We start from the raw sequence: 27,047 nt of genomic DNA on the forward strand, positions 1-27,047 counted from the left end.
CTGTTACATAGTAACAGAGGCAAACTGAATGAAGATTTTCAGCAACCAGGAAGCTTATTAGTACTGCTGATATTACAAAGCACCACCACTCAGAGAGCAACTTCTCAATACGAGTTTGAATAGGTGATTCTCCTCAACAATTTTGGTAATTAGGTAGCTAACTCATCTATATGAAGCATGAAAAGCGAGTGTGCAAGGCAGAGACCTTTTAGTAAAGTGCTGCAGTAAGTACTTTTGTTCAATTTATTTTCCAGGAGTGATCACATTTTGGATGCAAGCCCATTCCTAACAATTTATTTTTCATGTCTGGACAAGGCAATATAACTTCTACGCAATTTAATCTCTTTGCTAATAGACTTAGCCCTTATAGCTGAAATATATAAGCTTAACAATAAGGTTTAAATACCCAGAATACTTAAAATCTGAGAAATGTGTTTGCTGGCTTTAATTCAGGACAAGTAGAACCAATTGGCTAAAACGCCGCAGATCAGAGAACTCCAGTGCAACCTGCCAAGAGGTTACACTGGACTCCTTACAATAGCACACGGAAGAACGATTGCTTAAAACTGGGCACAGAATCTTTAATTGTGGGTGAAGCTTGAGCACAGGGGCTCCTCCAGAGGACCCCGAACCACACGGGCTTCCTGAGAGCATCCATTGTCCGAGCTACTCTGGCTCCTTGGGTCGGCGCTACCTAAAATTACAGGAAGGTGCAGCTGAAAAAAATGTCAAGATCATTTTGTCCCTCGTGTTTCCCCATGTGGTTGTTTCATTTTGCTTTCAAACTGCAGTTCAGTGCGCAGGCTGCAATTTACCTCTTCACCCTCACTCTCAAATTTGTTTAGATAAACAGACTTGCCTTTGTTCCAAGCTGCTACTACATTTACACATTGTATTGTAAATCAGTCAGTACAAAGAACGGCAGGCCCTTGAATGGAGACACTAGCATTTTTGTTCACAGTAAAATTAAACAAGTTAGAGGCACAGAACTCCATTTATAAATGGAGTCTGGAAACAATTGTTTTTTAAAAGGTGAGGGGTTTGAAAAAGTTTACTAAACAAACCTAGCCAGTTACAGAGTCTATAGAATTAGCTTGCAAGCAAGTTCAAGGCGGTATAAATTGTCAAGGCAGTATTATTTCTAAAAAGAACAGTTTAAAAGCATGCTTTCTCTCTGTTTCAAGGGTTCAAAAATTATCAGTAAATGATTTCGCTTTTATTAAGTACACAAACGGAAAGAAATTATTCACAGAGGAAAGGAATAAACTATTTACCATGTCTATTAAAGACAAGAGACTTAACTAGCACCCTTTCGAAAGAGGCAGGATAAACATCAGGAAAAACTTTACAGTAACAATATTTAAACACAGGAATAGACTGCTACAAAGTATTTGTCAGAAGTTTGGAGAACAGGTTCAAAAAACATCTGTAAGGAATCATTTAAAAGCAGCTGATTCTGCCTTAAGGCAGAGGATGCACTCTGTATATGGCCTCTTCAAGTCCCTTCCCAAACCTGTTTTCTATTATTTTAAAGAAACTGGTTTGCTGAGACCTTTCCCATGGGTGGATAGTTCAGTACAGTCCAACAGAAAAGAGATAAAAAATGACCATTATTTGACAGCTGTTCAGTTTTGTTGGAAAGCTATCATCTCAGTCCCATAACTGACTATGCGTACACATTAAAAAAAAAAAAAAATCAATCAAATTTGCTCTGGCTGATCCAAAGGCCAAGAACAAGTTATGTCTGATGCTGTCTGAAGTCCAGAACTGAGGCCCACTGACAGGATCTTATCGAGAAGCTTCAGCTGGACATCCCAGGGATGTCATTCACCATTGCAATCAGCCCTAGCATCTTTCACCAACCTCAAGGTTTAAAAACAACCAACCAACCCCCCCCCCACCCCCAATTCTTATACAAAAGTTTGAGTGGCAAAAGTATTTTATTCTTTGGTTAATTTCATAGGGGAAGGGGAGCAGAAATGATAATGTATTCTGGTTTAAAAGCCACTTGCCCTGATTACAGTAAGTGTATTAAAATAAGAAGTCTTCTACAGACTCTTTTTGCCTAATCTGCCTTCTGCAGTATAGAGAAACTCCACACTACAGGAGTTTCAGGAAGAAAAGAAAGAAAAAACAATAAAAGAAAGAGAGGGCATGCTCTTGTTTTCATTTTGAAAGTCAGAGCATCGCTGTCCAAATTCTAGTTTCGACATATCTTCCAGTGCATATTTATCCTTAGAAGGCCAAGCAAGAAATAGAGATGGGTTAGAAGTTACCACATCCTCCGGTTACGTCAGAAGTGAAAAATCACTTCCCAAGCATGGACAAAGCGAAGCTCATCCTCTGCTTGACACCAGCACCAACTGCAGCAACACAGCAGGCTGACTGCGGTCATTTCTTCAGCTAGGCTCTCGGCGTCAAGCAGCCCCAGGGTCAGGCTGCGAGCAGGCGCAAAACGATACTCGGCTGCTCATGCCACGCTTGCTGCTCGTGCTGTCACACTGGTTTTCTTTGGGGAGAGCGTGGCAGGCTGGCCTGAAGCATCCCACAAGCCAGCCTTGCTGGATCTATCGACTTCCACGTCATGACATGGGCTTCCACCCTTGCCAGATCATTTAGCCTGTTGCTAAATGATCTGTCTTTTATCGTGTTTCTCTATCTTTAAACAAATCATTGACACATTAATCAGAACTGGAATGCCATAAAACAGCATTTGGAGCATGAATAAGGCTTTGCCATCTTTTCCCTCCTGAGCTGCTCTTTGCATGTTCTCGCTGTTGTTTTTCATCCCTCTCTGAGCAGCGTTTGATAAAGAGACTCTCTCATTCCATCCCTTTAACCTGACCATCTGAAGATCACTGAAACGGATGGGTGGAGAATCTAAAGGGACAAATGACACTCTCCCTTAAAGCCACATCTGTTTGTAACCTGATCAAACAAATGCTGTACGGAAGCGATGTTTTAGGGAGTGAAAAGTGGAAAAAAAACCCCAACCAACCAAACAAAAAAACCCTCAACCCCTGCAACTACGTGAGGGTCTGCAAACCCTACAATTTGTGATGTGGAGAGAGATTATGGCCCATTTGTCCGTCTCCTTCCTACAAAGAAATTTTGAGCAATATTTGTGTTCCCCTTCCCTTCCTACTTCAACCCTCTGCTTAGGCAAATAAGTGAAGCTGATACATATAATTGTGCACGTAAATTGTTTACATAATTCTGCCACTTGCTATCGCTGCAGCCCTTGCCAGGGCACAGGCATCACGTTTGGGAAACAATGCATTATCTGAAATCATTTCCTGCGATCCAGCATGACACACGCTTTTCCTAAGTTTTAATTTGAGCCTGTGCGGGCAGGCTTTTAGTACTCCACTCACCAAGATTTACTTTCCTGCTTGGAGATAACACTATTGAAACATCTGTAAAAACAAATCCATGCATTCTAATATTAAGCTCTCGCACTAAGTATTAAAGTGACAATGCCAGATTAAAGAGATTGGAATATATTTTTAAATATTCCGTTTTAAACGCTCTCTCAGGTTATTGTAAATGCCAGGGCTTTTCATATCTATTCTGTGACTTATGGGCATTCTTCCTTCCCATCCTTCACTTCCTACCCAGGGTACACATGCGTATCAAGTCCCACCTGGCATTTCACTGAGCTGCGCTCCGAAGGCAGCCCAGCTGCAGGCATCGGCAGCCCCACGGGGCCCTGCATGCCACCGCCACACCTGGGAGCTGTGACGATGCACCTGCTGCTCCCCAACCTTGGCGAGGGCACACGTCTCTCATGCAGGACAGGGATGCTTCGAACCGCAAGAACCACCCGCTCTCCCGAGAGCCACCTCAATACTGTCACAGATGAGTTTCAAGCACAGGGTGGGAATACATATTTTTAAATTCGAAAATGACATGCAATTCACTGCCACTTCTGACTTTGGTAATTCCTCACACTGATGACCTGGGGCAGATCTGACCCAACAGGCTCCTGATAGCAAGACTGTACCAAATTTTTAACAAAGAAAAAGGTGTTTAAAAGCTCTCTGCTAGCATCACTACAGTGCACATGAATCATAAAGGACTGTAAGAAGCTGTTTAATGTTACGTATCTTTTACTATGGGATGACTAAAAATCAGAGCAAAATTATTCAACAGAAAAATCTCAAAATCAAAACAAATACACACCCCGCAACCCTACTCCAAAGACGCAAAGAAGTAACTCAGTTTGTTTTCATGCTTTTAAATAAAGGCAGACAAGAAGAAAGATCAGATACCCCTGTAAGTGCTGCGAGCGGGAACTCCCATAGGATAGAACAATAGAAACCAACGCTGGCGATGACACCGTCTCCGTGCTGTTTTGAACAAGTTACTTGAACTATTCTGGGTCTCTGTTTCCACATCTGCAGAGTGGGGATAATAACAGGTCTTTACATCACAGGGGTGTTACAAAGATCAATTAGTTAATGTCTGAAAAGCGCTTTGAAGATATAGCAGGTGGTGAGTATTATTATGCAAATAACATGATTTAAGAAAATCACAAGTGCTGGATTAATACTAATCCCTTTGATATTTAAAAGACACCATTTTTCATATTTTAAAGTAGTGAGCATTTACGCTATAGCTTTCCACTACTGCTGTAACAACAATTTTTAACCTTTTCTTCTCATAAAGCTTAATACGTAAAACTCCTGTGCAGACATCTTTACAAAATCCAATCTCCATTCAAAGCTAGGAGTAGTGGAAGAAATTATGCATGCTGATGAACTGGATAACTAGATCCCATGCAAGGATATTTTTCAGAGGATAAAATGTCAAAGGCTTAACTTACTGTAACAAACATTGGAGAGTCTTTGGGTTTTGGGGTTTTTTTTGGAAGCATACTAATTTCACGCATAGAGACATTTGTAAAACAATATAGCTGCTATGTAATTATGCCATTTTATATGGTGGAAAGAGCGGAGAAAGAGAAAAGGGTACGGTTCATTCACTTCTCCAAAGGTTGCATATCTGAATTGTTAAAAAAAGTAGTTTATAATTGCCTCATTTGGTGTTGGGCTTCAGCGGCAAAAATCTAAAATGGCATCAGGGAAGATCAGGTCATTGTAACGTCTGCTCCAACTTTCAGGAAGTGTCTTCATAAACATTTCTGTTTTAGGTGAGTGTGTGCGGGGGGGAAATGCCTACGAGACTTCCCACAACTTGGAGACAGGCTGCGTTGGAAATTCCTGCACATAATGAAAGGAGAGACAGAAAAACAAAAGTGAACAAAAGAGTTGAGGTGCGACTCCAAGGACAAAAAAGCACATCAAAAATCAAGGCGAGAACACAGTCAAGACAAGCCACCTCTCTGGTCTCCTGCCTGCCTTTTACCAGACCTCTCTTGGAAAGCAAGACTCCATCCCTCGTGAATAAAATTTCTCAGTGCATTAAGGACTTCCACTGCCACAATCCCTTTCTGTGAGGAAGCCTGTTTCTTGTCTCTTGCACCATAAAATTTAGTGCAAACCTGCTGGTGTGTTCTGTCTAGAAATCTGTAGAATACTGCTGTGATTAAAAGCAGCTTAATATTAGCCCTCTTTGGAATGCATCCCTGAAACTGATATTAATGGAACAAGATCAGATATTAATATTCCGTACAGCAGGTTCCTCAAGCTGTGCCATAGTGTCAAATCAAATCTTTTCCCAAGTCAACATTCAAAATACAAATAGAGGATGAGAGTCAGTATTGACGTGGGAGGAAGCAGCAGGAGCCTTTTAAAACGTAAAATGCCGTAAGTCTGCAGTTATAGGAAGCAATGTTTCCTTTCCTACCGCATTTCCCACCACAGCAGCAATATTAACAGCTATTCAATACAGTAACAGTATCCAAACTATACGCTTAGTTGTTATTTTAAATATTCCAGTCAATATTAAAAGCATTTGGATGCGCTTTAGGAGGAAGGAATTGTCTTGCACTCGAGGAACATTGAGACAGTTGCAGTACCTCCCCGGCATTCCTAGTGTGCGTTTACTTCACATGCCTCTGCTTGTGATTGATGTGGTGACATTTCATTTTAATCTGGCCTGTCTGTACAAATTCACAGTTTAATTTTACTGGGTGTATATACACTCAGCTGTAATCTTAGTGCATTCGCGTTTGTTAAATTTGGGCAATGCAAGTACAATATAGGTGCAAACCACAGTCTGAGGGCAGGTAAGACCCTTGAGGGGCTCTGAGCCCCTTGATTTCTACTCCTGGATCCACAGGATTATGGAATAAATCTACAGTTCTGATCCTGGGCAAATAAGTATAGCTTTGTCCTTCAGTTGGCGCTCTTGTAAAAGGATGGTGACTTCCTTCTTCGATGAACACCTAACGATAGGTGACCCTATGAAGAACAGCTCCCAAGTGGAAGAATGGAGTAGCGTCACACTTCTTCCACCTTCAGAGGGGATCAAAACTCCATTTCTGAGCCAAAGGAGAAAGTGATTTTTTCTGTTAGGAGTATCACCTGCTCACAGGTGGCTCAAACACCTCCACAAAAGGTTTAGCGTACTTTATTTCCACACCTTTAGCTAATTCACTTTTTCTGAACATTTTGAGTCTGCACAACTGCTCACCTGAGCAAAGCAAGCATCTGACTTTCCTGTAACAAGTTACTGAGTTTGAGGTACTTCAGTCCATCTCTTTAAGCAGGCCACATATTTATAAATAAAATTAGAACCAGGAAAAAAATTACAACACTCAAAACATGTCAGCATGGATTCCCCAAAGGGAAATCACGCTTGACCAACCTGATAGCCTTGTAGGATGGAATGGCTGGCTGGGTAGATGAGGGCAGAGCAGTGGATGTTGTCTACCTGGACTTCAGCAAGGCTCTGGACACTGCCTCCCATCACCTCCTCGTAGGTAAACTCAGGAAGTGTGGGCTGGATGAGTGGACGGTGAGGATGAGAGGATAGCGAAGTGTATTAAGAACTGGCTGGATGGCAGAGCTCAGAGGGTTGTGGTCAGTGGTGCAGAGTCAAGATGGAGGCCTGTAGAGAGCAGCGTCCCCCAGGGGTCAGTACTGGGTCCAGTCTTGTTCCATGTATTCATCGATGACCTGGATGAAGGCACAGAGTGCACCCTCAGCAAGTTTGCGGATGATACTAAACTGGGGGGAGTGGCTGACACACCAGAGGGATGTGCTGCCATTCAGAGGGACCTAGACAGGCTGGAGAGCTGGGCAGAGAGGAACCTCCTGAAGTTCAACAAAGGCAAGTGCAGGGTCCTGCACCTGGGGAGGAATAACCCTGTGCACCAGGACAGGCTGGGGGCTGACCTGCTGGAAAGCAGCTCTGCTGAGAAGGACCTGGGAGTCCTGGTGGACAGCAAGTTAAGCATGAGGCAGCAATGTGTCCTTGTGGCCAAGAAGGCCAATGGTATCCTGGCGTTGCATTAGAAAGCGAGTTGCCAGCAGGTGGAGGGAGGTGATCCTGCCCCTCTCCTCAGCCCTGGGGAGGCCTCACCTGGACTACTGTGTCCAGTTCTGGGCTCCCCAGGACAAGAGAGACATGGCACTACTGGAGAGTCCAGCGGAGGACTACAAAGATGATGAGGGGACTGGAGCATCTCTCCTATGAAGAAAGCCTGAGAGAGCTGGGCCTGTTCAGCCTGGAGAAGAGAAGACTGAGAGGCGATCTCATCAACGTGTATCAGCATCTGAAGGGGGAGGGTCAAGAGGATGAGGCCAGCCTCTTCTCCGTGGTGCCCAGCAACAGGACAAGAGGCAATGGGCACAAACTGAAACACAGGAAGTTCCATCTGAACAAGAGGAAAAACTTCTTTCCTGGGAGGGTGACAGAGCACTGGCACAGGTTGCCCCAAAAGGCTGTGGAGTCTCCTTCCCTGGAGATATTCAAAACCCGCCAGGACGTGATCCTGGGAAATATGCTCCAGAGGACCTTGCTTGAGCAGGGGGGTTGGATGAGATGATCTCCAGAGGCCCCTTCCAACCTCAACCATTCTGTGAAAACTGTCACATGTGCAGCCTCTTGACACCAGCGAGAGAAAATCCAACCTAGATATCTTCTAGTCTGACTATTTCCCTTTTCAAATAGCCAAATAATATGAAGTGGCTTTAAGAACTGCTCCTATTAAGCAACCTTTTCAGCACTTGGCAATCCACTGCAAGATTTATCCAGAAGTAAAGATGAAGAAGAAATACACTTTCTTAACTACACCTAATATATACAACCTGAAAAAAATCACCTTTATACTAGGCAAAAAAAGAGCTATTGTAACTATGACAAAGCAGATAAGACATTATCTTCCTGTCTGATCCCTGAGCAAGGGGAAAGCTGTTCAAACAGGCTAGTGGGCTGGGGGGGGTGGAAGTCTGCATTCCTGCGTGGTTTGCTGATCTTTGTACAAGGCAGTCCAGAAAAGTACAGTCTGTTCTACTGACCAAAGCCTTTTCTTCCTCAAAAGATGGGCAGATAATGGGAACTGGTAAATACTGAAGAGAATGTTACTCTGATAGTTTGTAGGTACACTGTAAAATTTCCAGTCTGCTTATCTCATGGTTTTAGTACAACCTGCATCATATCCATATTGTATGTAACTGGACAGCTTTAACCTTCTTAAGGATTCACAGATGCATCATCAAATTTCATAAAGCAGTATCTGCTTCATGAAGGTTAGATTATAAGCAGAAGCCTACGTGGCCTCTCTTAGGTTTGTAAAGAGGGTAATTATAATTTCCCTTAGAAGAAACATACATCAGTTAAGGTAAGGTTTATTTGAACTAAAGAGTAAACAAAGTCATTGCACGGCTTGAAACATTTGATCTCATGCTTCATGAAAGCACAGTTATTTTAAAAGAAAGTATTGCAAGCACACATCAACCTTACCTTGTGGATAATACAATATATAACACATTGTATAAATGTATACAAATATAATACATAAATATGTGTGCCTATATATATATATATAAATACATACACACAAGCATGCATGCACACACACAAAGAAATGACCAAAAAAATTGTTATTTTACTCAGTAATATTTCCTCTCCCTTCAGGAAAGCATTAAGAGCTCAGCACGAATGGTTTAAAACAACCAAAAAACAAAAACCCATGCATTCTAGGGACAGTCAAACTAGACCTTTGCACCTGAGCTCACTCCTCTGCTGAAGCACAGCAGAAATACTTCAGGAGACAGATTTTTTTCAGGTGTTTTGAGTTAATGTTTATGGTACTCAAAGACATTCCATAAAAAAACTGCCTTCAATGAGTTTCAAAAACCTTCACTCTGGAGACATGATAGGAAAGATTTCATATGACAGAGCACTCCTTCCTTTAAAAATACATCAATTGTGTTATGTTTGATATAAAGATTCTGTTTCTGGAAAGGAGTAGAGAACACTCCATGTATATAGCTACTTTTATGAAGTGTTTAGAAATCTATGAAGGAAAAGTGCTATGGGTTATTTTGATGCTACCCTTTGAAGCATGCCATGTGAGTAAAATCACTAATGAAGATTCTTCTTTTGGGATGGGAGGCTCCAGCTTTCTATGCGCGATGCCACAAGGGTGAGGTTTAAATTGAAGTTGTGTTTGTGTTCATGGCCTCATTAGATTATAACTCAACTGTTCATTTGAATTCCTGTAAGCCTCCTACACCCAGGACTTGCCTTCTCTAATTCGGAGGCTATCATATAATGGTTATGCATCTTTACAGCTATGCCGTCCCCTTGCAGCTGAACCTCAGGGTTGGTAACCTTAGGTCTAGTTTTCACATTTAACAGGTTCTGCTATTGCTTAACTGGCAAAGGCTGTTCAGTGTCTAGGCTAGAGCCAAAATAAAATTTAAGCTTTAACCATTTCTTTATGTAGTTCAATTTTTCCAAGTGTGATTTTTTAATAGTTGCCTACACTTTCTCCTTCTGTAAAAACACCATCATGGCACATGATAGCACAGCCTGACTGTACATTCACATATTTTATTACAAGTATCGCACAATGTGACAGCTGTATACCTGCCATTTTAAAATCTTGAACCTATGGTTTTACAACTATACTTATGCATTAGAAGGATTTCCAGGTGCTATCATCCAAGTTTCTTCTAGGAACATAATGTAGTTAAGAATGCTCATATTTAGGTAAAATTCGCTTCATTACACTTTTTTTTTTTTTATGGGGAGAAAATTACCCATACTTCTCTTCCCCCATTCTACATACTTCAACTTTCAATATACTTTCAACTTTCTTTCTCTGCTGCAAGCAGTAAAATATTTTTGTGTTCAGTAGATGAATAGTTAAGACTTTTAAAAGCCTCACATTTTACAAGGTTTTCCTAAAGCTTCCTAAGAATATTAATGATCTGTGCAATGGCTCCATACATTAAAATGCAGCTTTGGTATGACAGTCTCTTTCTCACACTTTATTCATTACTTAAAGAGCTAAGAGACATCCTGAGATGCCTTGCCATCAGAGGGAAGGTACAAAACTAATTTCCTAACTGCTCTGTTTACTTTGCATACCTTGTGGGCAAAAGTTGGCAAGAAGGAACTGGAAACTGTTTGCTCTGAAATTATCACCCCATTTACAAGATCCAAGCGCAAAGTCTTAAAAAATGAGGTAAGAGGGAAAAGGAAATGACTATATGGATGGTTGACACCATACCACTAGCACAGGAGGTCGTTAGCTAAGGAACAAAACCGATGGGCTCTGAGAACGCTGGCCTGCTCTCCCTTCCCCCATGAAGTCCATAGGCACCCCAGGCAATACCGAGTTCTCTGTAAAATGGCTGTACTCAATTTAAAGCCACCTCATATTATTCCCAATGTAAATAAACCACAAAAGGCCATCTCTGCTATTGAAAGCGTCGGCCACAACTCCCTAACTTTACCTGCAAAAACCTCCTCTTCCCTCACTAATAGGGCCACCACCCAGGAGGGCACAGGCAAGAAGGGAAGAGAGCTATAGACGCAGTCACAGCTGGATAATACACAGGATTTGCAACGCTACTAGCTTGAGCAGGTCTTGAATCCTCCTTTCCACCTTGCAGTTTCTTGCTCCTGCACTGCAGGAGCACACGTGTTTGCGGGGCTGTGCTGTGAAACAGATCAGAGATGCGATCAAACTTTCAAAAAAAATCTTTTCAAAATCATATAACAAGTACATATAATGCAGTATAATGCCAGGTCACGTTCTCTTGCCCAGACCATACATAGCTCTACAAAACAGTCATGGAAGCACAGGCAAGGAAACAGCAACAGGCAGCTGTAGGCCAGTGATGTCAGGAACTACTTAAGGAAGAGCTGAGACCAAAGACTTCGTATCAGTGAACAACGCTCAACGCGCGCTCCTAACCCACTTGGAACAGAAACACTCTCTGCTGTGCCAAAGCACCTCGTTGGTACAGAAAGCCTGATGTGAGAGCGCTTCATAGAAAGAAGGCTTTGCTCAAGCCAGGAAAACCGGGCATACAGGCTCCCTTTTGCATACGGGGCTTTGGGCATGAGGATGAGGGACAGCTCATGGAGTAAGTGGGTCCTCACCTTTCCTGGTCAAGAAGGAATGCTGCAGCAGCCACTTGCCCTACCTAGATAGGACCAAAATGCTATTAAATTGTACTTTTCATCTATAGAGTTCCCAAAATTCCCCCAAAAGAAGCAATGTAAAACAAAACAAAACAAAACAAAAAACAGACATAGGGAAATGAAATTACTTGCTAAAGGCAGAAACAAAACCAGACTGCATGGAGTCACCAGCCAAAGAACCTGCCAGACCGCATTGCTTTCGGTGGACCACATTCGTGACATTCTGGACACCAAACCTACACACAGGGCAACCCTGCTTTCTTGCTGTATTTTAGCAGATAAGCCTGTTCTGTCAGACAGATACCATTGAACTATTAGCACAGTGTAGGAGTATCTCAGTTTTAGAGAGAGACAGACACGTAACAGCAAATAACCTGACCTTGCTGATTTATTCCACATGAAAGGTGTGTGCAAAGCTGAAAAATCTGTGAGAGGGAGAAAAAGGAAGCAAGTATATAGCCGCTTCTGGCCAAGGATTTACCAGTCTCTTCCCAGCGAGCTTAAAAATAGTGTACAGGGACCTCCTCACATCACTAGTCTTCAGTGCTGCCTCACCCAAAAGTTCCTGTTTTCCAAGGTTGCTAAAACCCTCTTCTGATATCAGAGTTCTCGTTCAAGTACAATTCAAGCAGATTAATTATGCCACTGACAACAAAAAGCACAGGCTGCCTCTTCAAATTATCAGGGGCAGAAAATACCATGATGAGTTTAGTTTCAATGAGGTTGTTTACATTTCTAAACTGTACTTATTTATTTACAGGCCTCAGGATCAAAATGAAAAGATAATAACTAATTGCCACAACTGGGAAAAGTAAATTGGAAAGTCCTTACCAAGTACACCTGTACGCAATAATTTGAACAGCAGCGGTATAAGCAACACAGACTGCAAAATTGCAATTAGACAAGCAGAAAGTGTTACTCTGAGCAACTGAGATACTATGTTTTGATAACAAAGTTACCTTGGAGATGATTCACACTCACAATTTGCTTAATATCACTTGATACCACGGGTTCAGGAGGTATAAAAAAATGCATTAAAATCACTATTAAATCAGGAGAATTATGAAGTAAATACTTTTTCATGCTGAACTATTGCACAATATCTCAACGTCAGCCTAAAGCACATAAACCCCACGAGGGCATCTCTTTTGTCGATGCATGAAGGGAGGTAAAACCTGAGTATGACTGATTTCTTAGCCCACCTGAGCAGCGCAAGACAGCTCTTGGGGCTCAGGCTTCTGCGCAAAGAGCTTCCAGGAAGAAGTGCCTTTTGACACGTACTTGTTCCTGCTGGGAGAGAAGCAGGAAAGATGCTTCAGATAAGACACAAGATATGAGAGTGGGCAAAATACACAACTAAAGAGAAATAGCCTGCTTGGTGGGTTTCTGGGTATCCTAGGCAAAGAATAATTTTGGAGTCAGCATCTCAAGAGATCATAGAAAATTCCTCATTTTCATCTGTACAAACGCAAGGGGCAAGAGTAAAGAAGGCAAAATCCACTGATTCCACATTGAGTTCAGCAAATGAAGACTTAAAAGAGAGGAGTGTCATAACAGTCAACAAACATCAAATCAACTTGCTTTTAAGAACTAGCACTATAGAATATCAAAAAGATATGCTAAATAGATGAAAAATTAGCTAACTGAAAGCTCTCAAGAAAGTTGACACTTCTGAGTAATATTACCATGGAACTGCAGTGTTTCTACTGCAATTCACAGTGATTGGAATTATATTTCAATACGACTTAACAGTTTCATTAGCTACCTGGAAATGAATATATCCTTGATGATAAAATTAGTGGGTTACATGAATTGGTAGCATGCTAAATAACAATAGCAAGGATATCACATAGAGTTATCTCTACTACTTTTCAAGCTGGGTGCTTTCCAACCAAAACAGTCTTAAGACATCTGAATGCAGATATACGTATCCAAGGAATGAAGGCAAGGTTTGCAAATCAGACAACCGTATCCTGAAGAGGCAAGGAAGCCAGAAAGGATGTGGAGGTCATCACAGATGCAACTACGCACCACAGCGAGAGCTTCCGTTGGTTTTAAAAGGTCTAATGAGGTTCACAAATGCATAAATATGAGAGTGAATGGAAATACTGAATGAAGGTAGGGTGGGGTATGTAACTGCAATGAGTGAAACTGGATTACTGCATCCAGTCCTGCAGTCAATACTCTAAAAAGATGCTGAAAATTAGAGAACCTACAGAGCAGAGTCTTAAAAACAACCAGCATCTAGAGGTTGGGATGAAGAGGGGTGGGGGGTGAGGGGGAAGAAGCTTAATGTATAATCATATTTAAAGATTCAGTCCTTCTGATAAGTCACACAGACTACTGACAGCTTGTTTGATCACTTGATCATCCTGAAGGTAAAAAATACTAGTTTAAAAAAAAACTATTTAATTAGGCCATGAGAAAACATCAGGGTTCAACAGATGCATGTCAAAGGTACAGAAGGTCCCTGAAAGAAACGAGATATACATCTGAGGAGGAACAAAGGAAAAAACTTCTTCAAGCAATAGCTTGTCTTTTTCTTCAGTGTCTTCAGAATGAGATATGCTTTAGCCCAGGCAGCTGTTGGGCTCACGGTGCAAGAGCTAGGCAAGATGGTCAAACAACTGTGGGACTTGATGGCACCTTTGACCCTAAACTCTGAGTGACAATCTCTGGGATGAAAAGAAAAAAAAAAAGAGGGAAAAAGAAGGAATGATATTACTCTGCATTTTAATTTATGTTACTGAACACTGGATTAAATGCACAATGGACTGTGAAATGCTTGCAGATCTTCCAACAGTTAAATGTCAAATGAAGAGACCATCTGTCACTTAACATAAAAGGCACCTCTCTTGAGTTTCATCCAAAGTACTAATAAGTAAACTCATACCATCACTTAGTGGTGGGGGGCTGCCAATATAAGTAAAGTCTTTCGGTGTCTCATCTCAACAGTTTGGGTGGGCAGAAGGAGGCAACACCTGGACTAGATGGAAAATACATATTCCTCAGTCACGAAATAAGCTTCATGGCTACAGAGTTATAGATTCTACAACAACTTCTCCCAAGTACTTTTGAAGACACTTTCTGCTTGAGTGAAAAGCCTTTCGCATTAAAAAAAATAGAACTTCATTTCACATCCATGGGAAGAAAAATAAATACCCTAAAAGTCATCCTTTTCAGTTGCTTCTACAGGTTTGTAATTTATACCTAGAAGAGTGAAGTATACGCATTATGATTACAATTAAGGTTTACACGGGCCGTTAACTAACTCACGAGAGGAAAAAAATTCAGCTGCTGCTGCTATGAATCAAAACTACACATGAAACTTTTTAAAGGTGTTTGTTTTTTTAATACTTACTACTTCCACAAGACTGGAAAATAGAAGAGGTTAAACTACTGCTTTCATTGCCTTAAAATTTTATAGGCCCAACATCAAGTTTCTGTTCGCTTGCCTTAAACTGATTGAATGAACACAGCAGACAAGCTTAACATACGGTGTGGCACATATTAACATATAAACTAATAGTCTTCTGATATATTTAAGAAAGAAGCTGCATAGTTGGACTTTTCGTTACAGTAAACATAACCAGATCTGTTAAAGAGAAAAGACTGACTAAGTAACTATTACACACTGAAGGAAACAGTGGTCCACTACTGTTAACTCTTCCAAGTGTCACGCTTCCTCAGGGAAGAATAACGGTTTGTATTTGCTGTGTATGCCGAGGCCAAAGACACGCGTCTTTATAGCGATGTCCAAGGAAAAGATTATTAAATTGTCTTTCTGATTCTAGATGGGAGACCTCACCTTGCATTTTTGTTGCACCACTTTACCAAATCAATGTGTTTTACGTTTACTGCCCTTTACTTTCTTCCTGTGCCTGAATACATTTGAATAATTGCTATTTCCACACTGAATAAACACTGGCTAAAGAACTGTTCCTTTATAAATTCTAAGCAGGGACGGAATAAGGATTACAACAGTTTTCTTTACATACAGGAATTACATACATTCTTCACAAAGCAGCACCATCTCTTCTTAAACCATATAAATTAGCAAGAATTCTAGGGTGAAAGATGTGGAATTCACTCCTAAAATTTCTATATATTTAACATATACTCAATTTGTATAGAGAGAGGGCTAAGCTTGAAACGTGAGAAGTCTCAGCTTCTACATGGCTTCTACAAGAGACCCAGCTATCACCCTATCTCTCTAGACACAGGAAGATTAGTGTCAGGTTTATGAGTGCGTCCTTCAAATCCCACCCATCTTAACAAGAAGTACGCTAGCCAGACCTGCAGACCTATTCACACAGAAGAATGAACATATCTAAAACAGAAGAAGAAAAAGTATGTTAACAATTCAGTTTAAGTGTCCCCCAACATGGATTTTATATTAAAAATAAAGAAAAATAAAGTATGATGATCATAGACAGTTCTTAAGTACTTCATCTGGCAGAACGGTCTCTGCAGGTCTATCTGTGCAGATCCTGCACAAAAGTATAAGAACGACAGCTTAGAGCCAAAGTTTCTCTACAGCATCCTAGTTTGTTGCAAGATTGAGGAAGATCTGAAACAACTTTAAATAGAAAAAAAGAGATGCCATATCTGCTCCATAAAGGAAACCGTGACTATCAAGTAATACAAAATTGGTTCAGTGGAAATTACCAAAATTCCTCTACTTTTTAACTTGAGACCTTAATTTAGTGATGCCAGTTACTGAGAAAAGCAAGACAACAGAAATAAGATTTTAATTAGCTATGTCATTTTTGAGGAAGACGCACCTTGATCCGATAAAGCAAAACGACCAATTCCACTTGTTCCCAGTATCGCATAGCCGTTTTGTCTGAGAGCAGGTCGTGGAAGGCCACATGCCTAATGCGAACCCAGAAAGGCAGAAACCTGGACGGTAAATACAAAGACGGAGCAAGGCAGGAAGCGACTTGGAAGGGGTGGGCTGGCTCTTTCTGTGCTGCAGGCTGCTGCCGAGACACGGGACGCTGCAGAGGGGAGTCCCGCCGTGGCTAATCATCAAGCCAAGCTGGCACCAGCGCCAGCTCGCAGGAGCTGAATTCCAGACAGAAGCGGCGTGACCCAGCGGATGCGTGACCTGGGACTGTGGCTCTGCTTACACACCCCAGGGACAAATTCTGCTGCTCACTACAGCAGTGAGAGTTTGAGTAATTGGGCAAGGGCTGGCTATCAAGTTAGCTCCATCTTTTTTAAATCATCATTACTAATATTCGTTTAGCACAAGTACTTTTGGACACTACTTCAGCAAGTAACCATCTCTTTGTCAGAAAAAATAGAAAGAAATTTGAAGAAGTCCAAAACTTATCCAAAAACTAACAAGAGACAGAAACTGAGAAACAGTATTAGCGAGCAAGCAAACTACCATCTGCATGAATAACTCACCCTGCAGGGATCTCCAAAGAGCTCTCTAGTCCACCCTGCTGCCCCAGGGCTAGGGTGAGCACATGCCCTCCCCAGCTTGCATCTACTGTGGGTTTTTTCACAGCTTTGAGAAGCAAGGATTCCATGGCCTCTGCCTACGGCCAGCTCTGAGCAGTTTTTTTGACAGTTAGAAAGCTTTTCGTAACCCTCAGCCACTGCCGGGTAGACGAAATGGCTATTCTTCAACTCATTATTTCCACATTGTCAATGTGAGGTTTGACCAGGCAAGAAGTAGGAGTAAGACACTGACTATCCAAATACCATATTTTTAAAACAGACACCCCCCTATTGGGGGGTTAGGCTATGCTCCTTTATTTATTTTAACAACGATTAACAGGCCAATGTCAGCTCCAAGCTGGCCTCATATTTAAGAGTTTTTCTTTCTAAGTAACACTCTGCTAATTCTAATTACAACAGAATGGCTTTCTTCTTTCTTAATTTTAATGGAAATCATTTAAACCTAAGAGTATTCCACTCGGTATAAGCTGAGCTTTACAGCTCCCTGCTGTAAATGCATGAGGAAACCTGTGAGAAAAAGGGAAAATAACTATCTACTATTCAGTTCAACAAAAAGATAAAAGTAAAAAAGTAGGAGCAACACTATGTTTGGGTTGCTTACTTAATTCCATTTTAGTTATTTAGACTCTTGTCTCACTGACAGCTATGCAGGTGCTAACTTTACTTAAAGAAGGACCTACAGTTTTTGTTTGCATAAATCAAGTGTGTTTAATCAAGTGTACACTGGATCACCAACACATTGGATCTGATGAGGAATTGCATAAGTGACAATGCCAAGCTATTCTGGTGAATATTCATTATCTGTCTACAGAACAGTCTGATTGGAGGAAAGCGAGAACAAAATGACAGTAAAAGAACTGTAGCAATTACTTTACTAGCAGTTAATGTTGTCATTATCTGCTTGCTGGCAAGACTTTAAAGTTGCAAACCCTAATTTAAGCTTGTTACCTTAATTTTACAATTGTAATTCAATATTCAGAATATGGCACTAATGTAATAAATACCTTCATTCACTGCTTCATATGATAAATAACTTAAAAGCGCATGAAAAAGCTCAAAACTACAGACGTTACAGAAATATAAATGATTAGGATTACATCTTCATTAAAAAAATAAATATGCATGATCCATTTTCTCAAAACCAAGCCAGAATCCAAGTTAGCAACAAGTCCATGGAATTTTTTGTTGTTGTTAACAGGCATTCATGAAAAACTCTTCTTTCAAAATGTAGATTTGATATTAGGAAGCTTCTATATGCAAAGCAAACAACTTTCAAATTTTGCAGACCTATTTAAAGCCTTTATCCCTCTTCCAAAGATATCTGTAGGAAGATTCAGGCAGAATAGCAAGGATATTTTATACAATAGGCTTTTAAGCTAGATGTACAAAGCAAGGCTTGGCTAAAAGAAAAAACATATTGTTCACTTGTTAACTCCCAGAATGCTTCGGGGGGGGGGGGGGGGGAGATTGCTCAGGTGGACTGCTTGCTACACTCCTCCGAAACACAGAAAATTGGTTGCTATGATGAAACCATCAGGAATGTTATACAATCGCTTCTTGTGCAGAGCTGCCTCCCCACTCTCCATACTCATCAATACAGAGGTAGTTCATTTCAGTCACCACTAACATTTGCTAGGAAAACGCCATTTCAAAAAAAGATAGGTGCTTGAGGGCTTCAATTCACGATTGCAGCTGGATTTAGCTGACCCCAGCTGTTTTCCTTGTCTCTCTGCCAGAAGAGAGGGACAAACAGGATGTTCATGCTACTGGACTTTACAACATTATGTGCTAACGTGAACAGCCATAAAATACAGTTTACAATAACATGCCAGGCTGTAAACTCTGGCAGCTGAAAAGTGGATTCAAACTCCAATAGCAAACGTAGCTGAATGGCAAAGTAACCTCTGGCAAAGGGACAGGATGAACAGCTGGATGATTCAGCTACTGGAACATAACTCAGAGTCATGAGTGTTTTTATTATGTTATCCTTCCCATATTTAAAAACCTGGAGTATCAGAGAGGTCTGGATGTCTCCTCCCTCCCCCCACCCAAACTGTAATAGATTATCAAGGGCATTGAAAGCTTCAGGTGAGTGTTTTGAGGTTTATTTTATTAGAGTACAGCATCACCTTTTGGTAGGCTGATATCAGCTTCTTCCAGTCATATCAGATCATTTAAAAAGATCTGCTACACAGCTTTTATCATCAGAATTCTCCATTCAAAGTCTTTTTCCAAACACTGCCATCACTTACTTACTGTACTGGTTTGAATAATATTTTCTAGTGGAGATGATTTTCCAGTTCACATTCAATCATATTAGGTTCCCACCAGGGCTTCAGAACCACAAATATTTAAAAGCAATGAGGTGAAGCCACTAGAGCCTCGGAAGCAGACTTCCTCCCTTTTGTTTTGGCTGGAAGCATGCTCTGCTCTGGCTTTCCCACTCCAGCCAGCAGTCCCATACCAAGTGTACAAAATCCTGTCTCACAAGCCAAGAGGCAAGCAGAGCGTTAAGGGACGGCCCAACACATACACACAATCATGCTCCCTAGCTCACAGCTAATGGGTCACCCAGCTGTTTTGTGTAGGGCATGGTACACAGCCCTGCTCCTGCAGGGCCAGTGATGTATTTCACATGCTGAAAGGGAAGGAAAGAATTTTCAGTCCAGCTTTGAGTCTGATAACCTTAAAGAAACTGCAAAGAAAGCTCAGGCCAATTGTAGCTAGCAACCTATTACTTACTGTCCGTAGCTTCCTTTTAGATTCCATTGTATTGAAGACATAAATAATAAAATAAGCACATATCTCTCTTGAATGAATTACCTATTCAGAGTTCCCTCTGGTGTTCAGTAAGTTAAACAACCCTCACATTCAAGGTAACAATATTAGTTACAAAAGCATTAAGTTCCCTCACAAGCAAGTTTTCATTCTCTGACCGGAGCTCAGCAGTCAGGATAGGTCTGTAGCATCGTAATACACAGACCACAAAGGCAATGCTACCGATCGCGAGACTGCAGAGGCACAATAAACTTACAGCTCGTTTTTGTATCTTCACACAAGTGTCTGACTAACTCTCAAGGACCCAGACAATTCCCTCCAACCCTTTCTGTTTTAGGGTGTCACAGAGACTGACGCAACCTCAGAGAAGATAAAGTCACAAAGTCGCAGGTACAGCCCAGGCAGGCAGAGGAGGGCAGAGGTGTTTTGCAGCTCTCGAATAACTACGCTTTGAGTCACGAGCGCTCTGGCCTCGCAGTGCCATTCGCCTGCACCAAACACGAGCAAAGTACAGTATAGCTAATCGACAGCTTGGAAAGAAAGTTTAAAGTTGCGTTGCCTGTCTAGAGAGACAAAAGGCATTTGCAGGAAAGCCCAACTTCGTGCCTGAGCCAGAGCCCGCGCGGACCGGGCGAGCCGCAGAGCGGGGCTCGCCACCCCGCCGGGATGCGGCGGGCATGAAGCTCCCGAGAGCAGCAACGGGGCTGCACGGCCGGGGCCGCGCTGCAGCCGAGGGGACCGAGCCCCGCCGGGCACCGACGCCCCCGCTCCCGGGGGAGGAGCCGCCCGCGGAGCCGCCGCGCAGCCGCGGGGCAGAGCCGCGCCTCCTCCCAGCGCTGCGCGGCTGGTTAGGAACCGCGCTCGAAGTGCGGAGCCGCGGGTTAATCAAAGCCATATGGGGCGCGGAGGAAAGCCCCGTCCGCGCCGTCCCCGCTCCGCCCTGCCCCGCGGCCGCTCCGCGGCCACCGAGGAGGGGGAGCGGCTCGACCCGCGGCTCAGCAGCCTGGCGGCGCGGAGAAGAGGAGGGACGGAGCCGCGCAAGCCACCCCGCGGCCCCGGCCCGCCGCGCGCAGCCGCAGGGAGGGGGCCGCGTTACCTTCAACAGGTGTCGGCGCCGGCAGGAGCGCTCCCCGCGGGCGCGGACCGTCGGAGCCGGCCAGGCGGAGCGGCCGCGCCGCGCCCCGCGGGTCCGGCCGCGCAGGGCAGCGCGGAGCGGGCGGCGGCAGCGCGCTCGGCCGAGGCGCCCGGCGCTACGGCAGCCCCCGGCCGCTGCCCATGCCCCGGCCACAGCAGCAGCCGCGCTCGAGTCCTCCGAGAGGAAGGAGGAGAGAGGGAGAGAGGAAGGGGAGGAAGAGAGAGAGAGAGAGAGAGGAGAGAGAAACCGCCCCGAGAGAAATCACTCATCACATGACGATCGCGATCCGCCGCCGCCGCCCCCCGACAGCCCGAGCCTACGCCGGGGAGCCAGAGAAAAGCTGCGAGGAGGGGACACACCTGTAGGCGCAGCACATATCCGCTGTGAGCACAATGCGAGACAGGAAACTGAAAAAAACAGCCCAGGGAAGGAGAGAGGCTCCCGTTCGTCCCTCCTTCCCTCCCTCCCTCCGTCCTCCTCCTCCGCCTCTCTCCACCCCCTGCCCCTGGTCAGGATCCGCTTGCCGCGCTGTCTCCTGCAGCGAAAACCAGACAGCGCCAGGAGGAGGAACGAGCCGCACTTTCTCTCCCTTCCCGTCTCCGCATTGTTTTGCCCGCCGGCCGGGCAGAGGCGGCGCGGCCGCGGAGGGGCCGAGCGCTCCCGCGGAGCCCCGAGCGCGGAGGGGGCGGGGGGGGCGGCCCTCCTCCCCGCCGCGTCGCGGAGCGCAGTGCAGCCCCGCCGCGCCGGGCTGCTTTGCCCTGCCCTGCCCCGCCGCCTCTTCCCTGCGCCTCCGCGTAACCCTCGTCCGCGCTGCTGGCGCGGAGCGCAGCGACGGCGCCGAAACGGGCCGGCCCCGGCCTGCGCGGCGCTTTCCGGCGGGGCAGGGCGGCCCGGGCAGCGGAGACCGCTTGGAAAGGGTCTCTGTGTTTTTCCGTAGTTAAAGGCGTTGGGGTACGTCGCCTGCTCCGGTGGTGGTTTGGCGAAGCTCCTGAGTAGAACAGACCCATTTCCACTCCTCCTCCTCCTCCTCCTCCTCCTCCTCCTCCTCCTCCTCCTCCTCCTCTGAGCAGCGAGACAGGAACTCCAGGGCTCCCGAGTTCGCCTCTCCTGCTGCATACCTTGTCCTGTCGTTGAGGAGCCCAAAATACATCCCCGGCACAATTGTTAGTGAACTTAAAATAGTACAGCGTGTATCCTTTTCGGTTAAACTCTTCCTATAATCTCTGTTTCCAAAGGTCTTTTTTCCCCTTCTCAAGCACACTGCTACTAGAGAATGTGCAAATTTCTCCTTTTCCTCCAGGAATGTGCAAACTGGAGCTTTCTACCCCACCTGTGTGCAAAACCACATGATCTCCACATTTAGATATCCCATTTGTCTTGACTATAATTAACATAGGGATTACCTTTTAAAAAGGGGGATATTTTAGAAGAATGGCTCAAGTGGCCTTTCGGCAAATTGTTTAGGCTTTAGAGCTTTCTGTCCCTCAAACATGGACCAGCAATGCGGCAAAGAGTATTTAATTAAGCTGCTGTTGGCACTTCGAGTACAGTTCTGTCAAACAATCTGTGTGTTAGGCTTCTCACTGAAGTGATAAGAGAGAGAGTCAGAAAGCCACAGTTCTCAAATGGCACCTGCAAGTTCCTGAAAAATTGTCCCTGTTTCTCAGAAAAATTGTCCCTGTTTCTCAGAACAAAAACAAACTCCAAATAAATAAAAATCAGCTCAGAAGCCTGGGCAAGAGTAAAAAGTGACAGGCTCTTCAATGAGATGTTAAATGTGGCTTTCAGGCCTTCTCCATGAAAGTGCAGCCTCCCTCTAACTGCAGGCTAGAGCCGTTCAAACATTATGTGGTGTTTTGTTGGGTTTTGCCTTTAGGAGGCAGACTTTCTACTGGTTCAGGTTTCATGAACCTGCTCCACGCTTTTTGCTGACCTCCAGGAGCAGGCCCTCATCCTTCTTTGGCTTTTTTCCTGCTCTTTACCTGACAGGGTAAGGAAGTCTTTCTCACCGCACAGTGAGAAAGAACTGCTCTGGCATAGTTCTGGAGTATTTTCGCATTCTGGGACAGAAAAACTGGATCCCCCCCACCTGTTAAGTTTCATCAGGAAAGAAGGGGAACTTGAAGAGAAGGGAGATGAGACTTCCTTAGGAAAATTGGGTTAGTCCTGTCCTGCAAGCTCTGGGAGGGATCCAGGACAGAGGAGCTCACAGGCTGCTAATGGGCTCAGTAGGACCTCACTTTCCAGGCTGCTTTTTCAACTTCTGGGCATATAGCCAGATTGAGCCCAAACTTTTGGCAGAATGCCCTGGACTTACCGGCCAGGCATCTCTCCCTATGCTCCAGCCTGTGAATCCCTGCCTCCGGGCATGCTCTGTCCCAGGGGCTTTTGCTGGTGGCTCTGGCATTTGTCACCCCCCACCCGTCCTGCTCCAGAGCTCTTGACCTGCTCACCCTACAGTGAGGGGTGCGCCCAGTACTGGGCCCACACCTGCTCCATCCAGTGGCCACTGACCAGGACGACACTGCTTGCCACACTGCTGCTGCCTCATGGTGGGTGCCCCAGCTCTAAGCCTAACCCCCCTGCCACTCCACATGGCTTCCTCCGGCTGGAATGCTTCCCTCTGGCTCCTGTTGCTGTGGCCTCATGACAGCCATTTCTTTAGAAACCTTTCTAGGTTTCTAGACAGACACACACAGACACAGCAATGGTGACAGTTCATTTAATTCAGAAGAGGAGCTGGTGAAGTGAGGCCATGCTGAATCTTCATCTCCTAATTACCTGTGGTGCGTTTGACCTTGCCTACTGTGACAGGGACTGTAAAGTTAACTAGAGCTCAAGATGGCCATATAGTATCCCATCCTAGGGTAGCTATCTATCTGCTCTGCTAAGTCTCCATAAGTTGCCTTTCTGCTAGGCATGTGTGGGTGTGCTAAAGCATGGCATATCAGCCCTTGTTCCCCTCAGCTGGGACCCAAACATATGCAGGATAACTTTTGTTATCCTAGGCTGAAATGAATCAGTGCAACGTCATCCAGCATGCGGCCTGCCTACGAAGGTGCAAAGTGTTCACAAGATGCTATTCTGCCTCCCATGGGTCCTTCATTGCCTTGGAGCCAGCACATCATCCTTCTCTAAGTGTAGCAAGGCATTCAGCAAGCATGCAGCTTGCTCAGTTCCCTAAATGCAAAGTATGTGATACAGAGAGATAACTCCCCAGTGAACTCAGATAAACAGCTGCACATCAAAAACTGCTATTTGCTATTAAAGGATTGTTCCCCCACTCCTTATCACCCTACTCATCAAAAAAAAAAAATCGTAAACACACAGTTGCTTGGAAAAGAGCAACAAGTAAATGATAGAGTGATTAACAGCTTCCTAGAATCTCAAAGATCTTAACTGTCACTCTGCACTTCCACATGCGCAGTGTGCTGATTAAGGGTGAAAGCCTTCTTCTGTTGCTTTCCATTGTAGGGACAGAGATAATGGAACTGCCTGTGAATAGGACTCTGGTCCAGATTTCAATTTCCTATTTATTTCCTCCTTCCCCGCTCCCTCTTTCTCTCCTCACCTTGTTATCACCTACTCATTGCTATGCATGCCCTTCTGTTTTTTTCTCTGCCTATTAATATCTTTCATATCTCAGACAATGTTTGTGCGTTGTTCCTGCTTCCTTTCCCAGCTCTGTCAATTCTCACAATTTTAGCTAAGGCAGGGTAATGTGCAGTATCATTCCTATGGCCAAGACCTTTGAGGCCTATAAAAAGATCAGAATTTCCAGCTGTCATTATTAAAAGCACCTTGTTCCGCGAACAACAGAACTAATGAAGCCCGGATTCCTGTGGGTTCCTGGCTGACTCACTCACCGCTATAACCTTTCCTTCCCTTCTCTCTTTCATGCTCTGTGTGACATCTCTTCTAGGTTGGTGCGAGGCAGTGCTTGCTGGTGCCGAGCCACGTGCGTGTTGGTGGCCTGCCTGCACCTAGGTGGCCACTGGCTGCTGCCAGACAGCAGCTGAGTTCTTCCTGCCTTTCTCTCTTTTGGAAAACTAATTTGAGTCTGTAGTCACTGATATTCACAACCCCCTGGGAACTTAATTATCTTTGAGACTTCTACCTCTTTCATTCATTTGATTGCAACCAGCCAATATCTTGTGACGTTTTTATGGGGGGCTGATGGGCAGATAAACAACCAGATGATTGATTACCAGCCTTTAGAAAGTAAGGTTGTTGCCTTGTGGTCATGGCGATAACCTAAGAAAAACTTAAGTGGCTAAAAAACAACTTCAGGTCTTTTAAAATGATTAAAATAGCACTTTTTGTGTACAGAAAATTTTGATTGTCCTTGTATTCCCAGATGTCAGAGCATCCTTAATACATTACTTTAGGAGCTCTCTCATCACTGCTCTCTGTGGAGGCTTGGGGAGGGGCAGAAGAAGCGAGAGGCTTCCCTCCTCACATGAGGAAATTATTTTCTCCATGCAGGAGGAAAGACTTCCTCCCTTGACTCAGGAAAAGTTCCTGACCCTGTGTAAAGGGGTTTGCGTCCTTCTTTTTCTCCATATGGGAATCGATAGTCAGAGCTTTGTGTTGGTGGGCAGTAAATTAAGCTGGATAAAATTCCCTGACTCCAAACTGTTTTGCCTGTGGCACGGGAGCTCGGAGGCGCTTCTCTCTTGGGCCCAGGGAGGCTGCGGGCTCCCAGAACCGAACCCAGGCTGAAAAGGGAGAGCGTCCCCCTGGGGGGGGTTGGCCCAGCACAAGCCCCTTTGGCACGTAAGAGACGAGGAGGCAATGGCACGGGCACTTTCCCCCACGGAGAGGAGAAAATCCTAGAGAGCAAGAGAGGCCCACCTCCGCCTCCTGCCTCCCGCCAGTCCCCCAGAAGAGGGACTCATCTTGGCCTCCCTTTCTCCCACGCACAGCATGGCCTCAGCTGCTGGGGCGCCAGCACGAAGGAGCAAACAGCCCCCAGGAGTGCCGAGACTTGTGTCTGACACCTGAACGGGAGGGTGGGGAAAGTGCCCGTGACTTCTGGCTGAGTCTCACCCTTCAAAGACTGAGCTGGAGACCCCGGGCCCAACTCAGCCCTGGCAGGGGAGCTGGGCTGTTGACCCCCGTCGGGCTGGGGTCCTCGAGAAACACCTCTCTCGGCTCGAGGGGGCTGCAGGCACCCAGCAGTGACACCCAGCCCGAAAAGGCCCGGCCAAGCGCAGGGGGAGGCTGAGGACATCCCCCTTCAGCAAGCGGAGGCATCAGTGCTGCACTGGAGACGGTAACACGGGTCTGTTCCCCTGCGGAAAGGAGAAAATCATGGGGAGCAAGGAAAGGGCAGGAGCGAGAGCTGGAGGATCAGCAACCTGAGGAAGGCCCTAGGGTCGAGCACTCCTGCTGGGTGGAGGGCACACCCTTGCGGTTGTTGTCCCACGGCCTCAAAGGGAGGCAGGAGTTCCTGACTCGGGCCATCAGGCCATCATCTGCATATGCCCGGAGACGTGTGCCATGCCCGGAGACGTGTGCCATGCCCGGGGGGGGGGCGCCTCACGGGCTGCGGGAGAGACACAGCCCTCGCCCCGGGCACGGAGCTGGTGAGTCTCTGGCAGTCCCCGGGAGAGGAGCTAAAGTCGGGGGAACGGAGAGAAGCTTTCGGGCAGCACGGCGCCGTTTCTCTGGACGGAACGGTTGCCGGTCTGCAGCCCTAGGAACCCGCGGGGGCGAGCGGGAGGGAGGTGCGCGCGCCCCTTTGTGAGGTGGCCCCGAGGCTCTGTGACCTCATGGCTCTCCCGGCTTTTACCCGCGCGCGGGGTCTCGCCCAGCTCGGTTCGCCCCAGGATCCTGCCGAGCGAGCGCGAGTGAGCGCGAGTGCGAGGCGTGGAGGGTCGGGCCTTGTGGAGGTGCGGGTGTCTGCATCTTTGCTTTGGATCTGCAGCTGCTCTCTCGGTGCTGAAGCCAGGAGCCGCCTTTGGTCTCTGCCCCCTTTGTGCCGGGCTGCCGGGGCTGCGGGGCGTCCCGCGTGGCCCGTGTGCGTGAGGGGGCGGAGGGGCCTCTGGGAGCACCGAGCAGACGCACTGCCTGCTCCGCGAGGTCACCGGCA

The 27,047-nt window shown here is 45.3% G+C and overlaps 1 protein-coding gene across 8 annotated transcripts in view; it reads right to left on the reverse strand.

The window, feature by feature from the left end:
• The window catches only part of PLXNB2 (plexin B2), a 258,439-nt gene extending 237,005 nt beyond the window's left edge, over nucleotides 1-21,434 (reverse strand). The window contains exons 1-3 of one of the 8 annotated variants that reach the window (XM_068931616.1): nucleotides 21,313-21,356; nucleotides 5,037-5,222; nucleotides 4,272-4,397 (exon numbers count right to left, since the gene is read on the reverse strand). The gene's annotated coding sequence lies outside the window, so the exon portion shown is untranslated. Of the gene's footprint in view, nucleotides 1-4,271; nucleotides 4,398-4,825; nucleotides 5,223-12,770; nucleotides 12,859-16,352; nucleotides 16,481-21,312 lie in introns of those variants that run through there. The other 7 variants (XM_068931655.1, XM_068931623.1, XM_068931630.1 and 4 more) reach the window with 7 other exon arrangements.
• Nucleotides 21,435-27,047: the final 5,613 nt, after the last annotated feature.

The sequence above is a fragment of the Struthio camelus genome, chromosome 1, assembly GCF_040807025.1.
Source record: "Struthio camelus isolate bStrCam1 chromosome 1, bStrCam1.hap1, whole genome shotgun sequence".
NCBI lineage: Eukaryota > Metazoa > Chordata > Aves > Struthioniformes > Struthionidae > Struthio > Struthio camelus.